The 8,207-nt window shown below is 31.0% G+C and overlaps 1 long non-coding RNA gene across 1 annotated transcript; it reads left to right on the plus strand.

Moving 5' to 3' along the window:
• Positions 1-206: 206 nt before the first annotated feature.
• On the plus strand, positions 207-917 carry LOC139905753 (uncharacterized). Its single transcript, XR_011780792.1, has 2 exons — positions 207-759; positions 845-917. It is a non-coding gene; the product is annotated as an uncharacterized lncRNA (long non-coding RNA).
• The last annotated feature ends 7,290 nt before the right edge of the window (positions 918-8,207 follow it).

An 8,207-nucleotide genomic window follows, 5' to 3' on the forward strand; every position in this document is an offset into this window, starting at 1 on the left:
AATGGCGTTAACTATTAGGCTCAACTAAACCTGAGCCTCAATTTTCAAATATAAAAAGCTTCAACAAATAAAGATACTATCTGTTGACTCATTATAAGTTTAAATTATATATTTCTTTTCTTAAACATCTATTAATATTTTATTTTTTTATCTTTTGTTAAATTGTTAATATTTCATTGTTGAAAAATATCCAAATGAACAAAAAAATCATTTTTATTTACAGTCAAAGTATGTGCACATACCCAAGAAGTGTAACACCAAACTGTAAGATCAGGCCAGGTCTTTCACTAGGATAATTCTTTGTGGGCTGACTAGATGGAGGTGCCATTTTTATTTGTTTATTATTGAATATTTTTATAAACTTTTTTAAATATAAGATTCCATAATTGGAAATATTAAATTATAATTATTCTTCTATTTTAAAAAGACAATGGGCGTTTTAAATACAGAAAAATTAAAGAATAAGGTATTTTACAATTTATCTCCCAGAACTAAATCAGCAATCCCAAAATCTTTTGTTTTTACATGTCGATGTCCGTAGTGAAGTCAATCACTCGAACAAACTACCTCCATCTTCAATCACACCCTTCCAATTACCTCTAAACCTGGTACAAGCCTTGATGAGGAACTCCTTGTCCATATCGGCCACTACCTGGAGAATGAAGCCTGTAAAGAGTCAAACCTGTTATTCACATGTTTATTGGACTTTCTCCCAAGACACCCCACGTATACAAGTCCAGTCCAAGAGGTGAAGATCTGGTAAGCTAAAAATCCAACTTACCTTTGCTTCTGGAAGTCTGGACTGCGTTTTTGCTATCAGAACAATCATGAGTATTCCTTGCAGGTGTTCCTTACCAATCATACACCTTAAAAGCATCAACAACATCGTAAACAGTCGCTTAGGGTGGCTTGGCAAACTCAATAATCTCTTTGGTTGTACTACCTGCACGGAGGCACACAATAAAGCTTTTGTATTTGGAGGAAATCTCAAAAGAATTGTATTCTTTCTTTTACACTTTTGTCAATTGAGTCTGATGACCGTAGTTTCATAAACATAAATATCAGGGTTGCCAGAATATTGAAGTTTAAACTTGTTCCAGATTTAAAATCCCTACTGTTTATATGACTGTTTTATACTTTCATTTTTTAATTCATCCACTTAAGTCGACATACCGCTAAGTTTGAACCAAATGTATTTGTACATATTATACCTGACATTTACCTAAATATTGACTCAAGTCTACATTAGAAATAGATATGTATTAATTATATGTTGTATACACCGTTAATTATGTATATTTTCTCTACAATGTGATCTCATTGGCTAACGTAGCTATATTTGTAGCATATACATATTTTTACATACATATGAATGTTTAGTAAATAAATAGAGTGTTTAAGAGAAAAAAACCTCAAGGTTATAATATTTAGGACAAAGCATAGAACAGATATAATTTATCATTTTCACTAGTATATGGCTAGGTATAGATTTATTAATTTTTTTATCGAACCCGGTATACACGGTTAATTGAAATTGGGACTCTATTAGAATTGATTATAGGTTACTGATAAGTGATGACTCATCACAAAAAATGTTGCAGCACCTATGCTCATCAGCAGTAATACATAATATATGTCCCCCAATATGTAAAATAAAAGGAACATAAATTAATGTGGTCACCTTGACAACTTGAAGAAGGTTTGGGAGAAGAGCAGCTTAGCTGCCATGATGTTTTTTTGTAGAACAACTGCAAGCAACTGTGAGGGAAGGAAATAAATGAATTCCGCCTCCGTATATAGTAAGGACATATACCGGTTAGAATTAATTGGATTTTGATCCTTAATTCTACTCAGAGTCCGAAATCTGGTAGTATATATATATATATAACTGGTTTTGACAATATAACGTCATTAAATCCTAAAGTGGGAATGAAATGCCCGAAGATGAATTTTAGAGGGAATGAATTTACTGGGAATGAACTTATCGGTAATGGATAGCATCATATAAGAGTATTTTTCAAAAAGCTATAAATAGTCACTGAGCCCATATTTTTCGGCAGGCTTACTTCAATTAATTGGGAGGAATTGTACATATAAATCTTGAAAAAGAGCTTTTAGCATCAATCATGACATGTTTCCTGGGACGGAAGGTGGAGCAGGCGTTGACAGTGTAGTTCAGTGGCATGTTGGTCATTGTCTACTTGATTGAGGCAATGAAAGAGTCCTTGATGGCATGAGATGTTCGAGTTGTTTTAGATTCGACGTAGTCCCATACAAAATAATCCATTGAATTAAGATTTGTAGTACTGGGGTCCACATTTCCTTCCCAATGAAGTCATAGCAGTGCTCAGTCAGCCACTTAAGCGACCTGACGGAGACATGGCAAGGTGCTGCTTCTAGTTACCAAATTCAAGGCTTGGTACACCAGTCACATTTGAGACCTCCGGATTTGATATCTTCTTGTTGTTGCGAACAAAAATAATTGTCACAGCCCAACACCGTTCCTCCTCTGTAAATTTAATATTTTTTATATCTGGAGCAGCTATTGCCATAAGCCCAAAACTTGACTAAAATTTATTCATATAAAAACGTTTCTAATGGCAAAAAAATACACCATCAGACAGTTTCATCATAGCAAAATCACCGGTACTCTCTATATGAAGGACTGCCACAATTATATTTATACATACCCACGAATAATGATCCGCAAAATGTATTTTATACGGATGGTAATAACAGTTATGTTCCGTATGCAAGTATTACCTTGATCTACCCTTACTATGTCCTGTCTATACATCGATGCTTTCTTTTTTTGTTTTTACCTTGTAGTATAAATACTTTATATGTATTTGTCATGTGTATCCTTCCCACAAAGTGAGGTCAATGAATGGGTAAGAATAAATAAGTGAATTAATTTGAGTAACCAAATACAGAATTATTTTCTTTTATAATAGAAGGAAAACTAATCGCAACATATGACAGAGGACTTTTTATGGCATATGTTATGCATTGACTTTTGTATACTCTCAGTTGCCATGAAGGTCTGACTTTTACTCACACCATCATTTGTACAGGTATAAATCAGAATATGATAATGTAAATATTCTTTGAACAAATGATAAGAAATATTTCTATGTGATTGTATGATTAATAGTACAATTTTTAAGAACGTAATTAACAGAATATATATGTATGTATTTGAAAAACTACATTTAATCAATGCTTCAAGCCCAACTCTATTTATTATCTCAGATCTATCTAACTATAATAAAGAAAATACAAGCTGAAACTAGCTGTAATTTAGACATACAAATCCTTTTTGTATTCACCAATTGTGTAATGAATAATTACCAAGCTTTGTACTAAAGCTTTAAAACAAAGTAGAAAAGTAAGACCACGTGATCAATATTTGTACAAGATAGTGGTCGTGGCGACATTACTTCATGACTAACTATATAACCTCAATAAATTCACCTTTTTAGGTTAAAAGAAGAAAAAATTCCATACTGCATAAGAGAAAATAACAAAAAAATATAGATTGACGTCATTGTGGAAGCATAAAAAGCCACATTTTGTATTGGAAAAAGATACATCTACGACCATCTAATCTATTATGTGCTCTTTGTCACTTTGTTTCAAAGCTGCACTTTGAACAGTGATCAATCATGGAATCATGATCAACAAATAATATCTATGGCATATGTTGATACTACTTTAATTCAAGGTTAGAATTAGTGTTCGATTCGAATCAAAATTTGATGCTAAAACAGAGAATTTTTTATATCATCCGTTTTTTTTGTTTTTTTGTTGGCAACCTGAAGAATAATTTATCTTTTTCTAAGCTGTTATCATTATTATTGAATTTCATAGGTAGAAATGTATTAAAACCTATCCTAGAAGTGGGAGTAGCTTTTTCTATCTGGTAATCAATCCATATTTTTTTATTATCCAAAGCTTTTATCATTTATTATTTTATTTCTTGAGGCCTGAACATTTAAGTATAAAGTAATAACTAGTGGGTGTGCTCAAGAAAGACGATTAGTAACAATGAGGGGTTTTTCTCGGAAGTTATAAGTAGAGATGTATCAGTCCATATTCATTAGGTCAAAATCCATTCATAGGACTGGTACTATAAGTTCTTGGGACCGGTCCTTAAGACTCTTGGTCTTCCGGACTGTCAGTATTAGAACTTATTAAAAGAAACATCATCAAGGACCGAACTTTATAAATTAAGAACTGATATGCAGGACCAAACTTGACTGGACCAAGACTGAACAGGATGGGACTGCAGTTTCCATTCCTAAATAATGACACAACACAAATATTAGTGTAAGTCTTTGTTTGACTCGAATAATTTATATCTATATTATATGTAGTTATATATAGAGTGAGCTTTCTGTTTATTTCCTTCCACTCACGGCTTATTTAAGCTACTCTCCTTCCACACATTCTTCAAATTGTCAGGTGGATCACACTAAATATCTGCTCATAATTAGTTAATTTTCATTTCACTTATTTAAAATTGGCAAAATATAGTCATTAAATAAGTATTTATATCTACAAATAGGTAGTATAATGAATGGAGAGGATATTTATATACTTTATTTGGCTAAGCAACATAATATTAAGATAATTTTTATCACTTAAATATTCAATAACAAGTGTGGTGCTATATATGTGTGCAGCATGACAAAAAAGGAAAATGTATATCCTTAATAATACATATTTCACATTATAATATTATTAAATATTATATATCAAAACTATTTTGATTGAAAATTTTTACACTATATTTTTTGTATTCCTTCGATTTCTTTGCATTTTTATCTAATCAGTGTTATGAATGTTGATTGGTTAAATTTGAATTAGCTCTTCTTAAGCTGTGAACAAATCCCAACAATGATTAAATAACAATTCCATAGATTGCTTTTCTCTCTCTCTCTTTATTAATCTAGAAAAGTTACATCATACAGATATGGGCAAATAAACATTTTAGTTTAAAATTACTTTCCTAGAATATAAGAACAAAAATACGAAATGCTACAATGCACTTCACTACACGCGCTTAAAACGAAGACTAACCAATAAGCCAAGTTTCTGAAAGTTACAAAGCAACGATAAAATTAACAAAAATGAACTCTTTATTTCCTCACGTTTATAAGCTTCTGATGTGTCAGTTTCTCCACGATGGCATCTTTGCATTTTAAAATGGCATGCTCAATTACTTCGGTCTTTTCTGGAGCATTAACTTTTCTAGTCGATTATCCAAACATTAGAATGGAAGAAACTGCTTCTTCTGTAAGTCCGTTCAAATTGAGCAAAACAAACTTTCTCAGTATCCACAGAGCCTGACAATTACTAAAAGGATTAACCACAGAGTTAAATAGCTTACTACAGTCTTACCAGGGAGAATTGAAATAAATACATCCTGAGGATATTTGAAATTGTACAATAAACTTCTTATCATCTTCTGTATAGTTAAGAGATTTTAAAATTTGACTTCGCCAAGACTCCGATAGCATAATTTCTTCACATCTACCGCTGGATGTTCCATTTTCAAGTACCAGGGTATTGGTAATCCATAAGAACACACATACCTTTTTAGAGGAAATAAAGCCGACCACAATCGGATATAGAGCTATCAGTTATGTCATGGATAGTTGAGATATTTTTTGAGATACCTTCAATCTCCAAATTTACTGGATCCATCAAGTTTTTAAAATAATAATTTTTCCTCTAACTATATCCACTGTCGTACTGGTGTAATGCGAAGGCTGACCATTCCAAACTACCCTATGCCCATATATGGGAAAGTGATTCAATAAAATTATTAGAGAGATCAAAACCCATAATTACCCATTTATAAATAGGTGAGCTGGAGACAACTGTTCTCCACTCTTGCTCCGCTTTAGATGAAAGATCAATTATAATTTTGTTTATTAATTCTTGGAAGAATCGATCCCAAGAGAACGAGTCCTTCCCTTAACTGATTTCTAGGTCTACCTAGGCCAAAAATATAAGATTTATGGAAAAGGTAAGACAACCAATTATTTTCTCAATTTATAGCTTTATCGGCTACCATATGCTGGGATGTTGCTTTATATAAAACAAGCAGGTATTATAAAAATCAATACGATTTTGTAAGTTTAATTCTTTCCATTTTTGTAACCTTATTAACAAACTTTAACATTTAGAAACATCCAATTACCCTATGTTACTCCATTTCCTCCATACTAAATCCCAATCACTACAACCTTGTTGGTTACACGAAAACTGAAAATGACTATACCGTCCGCAGGAAACTATAACCGATCAGCCATTAAATTTCATTGTTTGTGATACCGTAGCAGATATTTAGCAAAATTATCGTAACGGCGGATTGCCTTGCTCCTACTTAAGAATATATAACTCTGGTTCCTTCATTGTGATTTCAGTCAAAGCCGATATCGTACTGGGAGTCGAGTAATACTAATCAATCGAATATATCAAAAAGTAAAGTGTGAGACTTTCAAAAATGTTGTCTTACAGTCTTGCAAAATTATAACTTGCAATGAAGGTTCCTTATTATACCAGTTTTAATATATATCAAGTTACAATGTTGTACAAATTGCAGCGAAAAAAGGAGGTGAAGTACTTTTTTGCAAAGATAATACAACAATTTAATTTTGAAGAGTTGACATATATATGATTAAAGGAGTAATATAAAAGTATTTTGAGGACAATTAGCAAATTGATTAGATTGTGAATTTTGCACTTACAAAAGTTTTACTTGTAAATACATAATAAATAATTAATTTTTAATGGATAAAAATCAAAGGATAATATTAATTAATCGTTGTTATTTAAAATAATTGATATTTTAATTAGATAAAACGTTATAAATAAAGTTGTAACGTCGTTTTTTTAAGATTTCTTAAGTTTAAGATTTACAAATATTGAAACTATAAAACACAGAAATACGATTAATAAATTTCATTCATATCTCCTGTTCATTGAACGTGATATTCGAATATGCGTAATTAAATCTAATATACCAAAGTATATTTTTATTTTCAAATATTCACAAAGGATCTATCTAAAACAAGTTCAATAAATTCTGAAGGTAGGTTCCAGTTCTACATCTTACTATTGTACAATACACGTATTGTTAGTTCTACACATATGTGTATGTAATATGCTCATATTCAAAGATGATTAATTATACTACATACATATAACAACTCTCGAACACATTAATTATCAAGATACTTGAAGCATCTCTAACAAAATTGTGAAATCAATTAATCAAGAACCCAATTAATATTATACAAATTTTCTCTGACGAAGACATTCAGAGATTTCAAATGTTGTTTTGGCTTTCAATACAAAATTTAGATTTAAAATGCATAGAAAATCGCTCAAGTATTAAAAAAAGGGTACAGATGATCAATTTCGGTAACTAGGTACATATTATTTTAAATGTCTTAGGTAGTTTTAATTCTCCAATCTCCCTTGACCTTGAATGTTTGGATTGCACCATTTGGAAATACATAAACAAAGTTTTGTTGTGTACCTGCTTTTTAATATACAGGTTTATTCAACACAAAGACAAAGAAGTCTATACTATTTTATTTGATTTTAATTCATGTTTTAGTTAGCCTCCGTTGGCGAGCAAGTATATTACACACCCCAAGATATATAAAAGTTCTTGTTATTCCTTTGAATCTACTTTTTATCGTCAATAATTCTCTGATTGCTCTTTAAACATAAAATCAGATTATATATTTTATTCTTTAGTTATCTCGATAATACCTTTGATTTTCTTAGAATATTTAATCAAGGTTTAATAAATTTATTTTACTTTTTTAATGACAAGTGTTTTTTTTTTGTCCTTTTTATTTTCGGATTTCTTTTTTTTTTATTATGTAAGGATAAAGGGTTGATATTAAATAATTATATTGTAGCTATTATTTTATAAAATACAAATAATCTCATGAAATACAAATGGTCCTCTTACTTTGCAAAATCCTGCAAGCTGGATGGTGTTAAACTCAATTTTGTTAAAGACGAAATTGATGGAATTCTAGAGAAGGGAATAATTCGTCCATCTTCTTCAAATTTTTCATCAGCGATTCAAGTAGTACCTTAAGCCAAAAGAGGCTGGCGAAGGTGTGATGATTATTGTCAGGTAAATAACATGACGGATCTAGATCGATATCCTCTTCCAA

This window comes from Lepeophtheirus salmonis, chromosome 6 (genome assembly GCF_016086655.4).
Source record: "Lepeophtheirus salmonis chromosome 6, UVic_Lsal_1.4, whole genome shotgun sequence".
Taxonomy (NCBI): domain Eukaryota; kingdom Metazoa; phylum Arthropoda; class Copepoda; order Siphonostomatoida; family Caligidae; genus Lepeophtheirus; species Lepeophtheirus salmonis.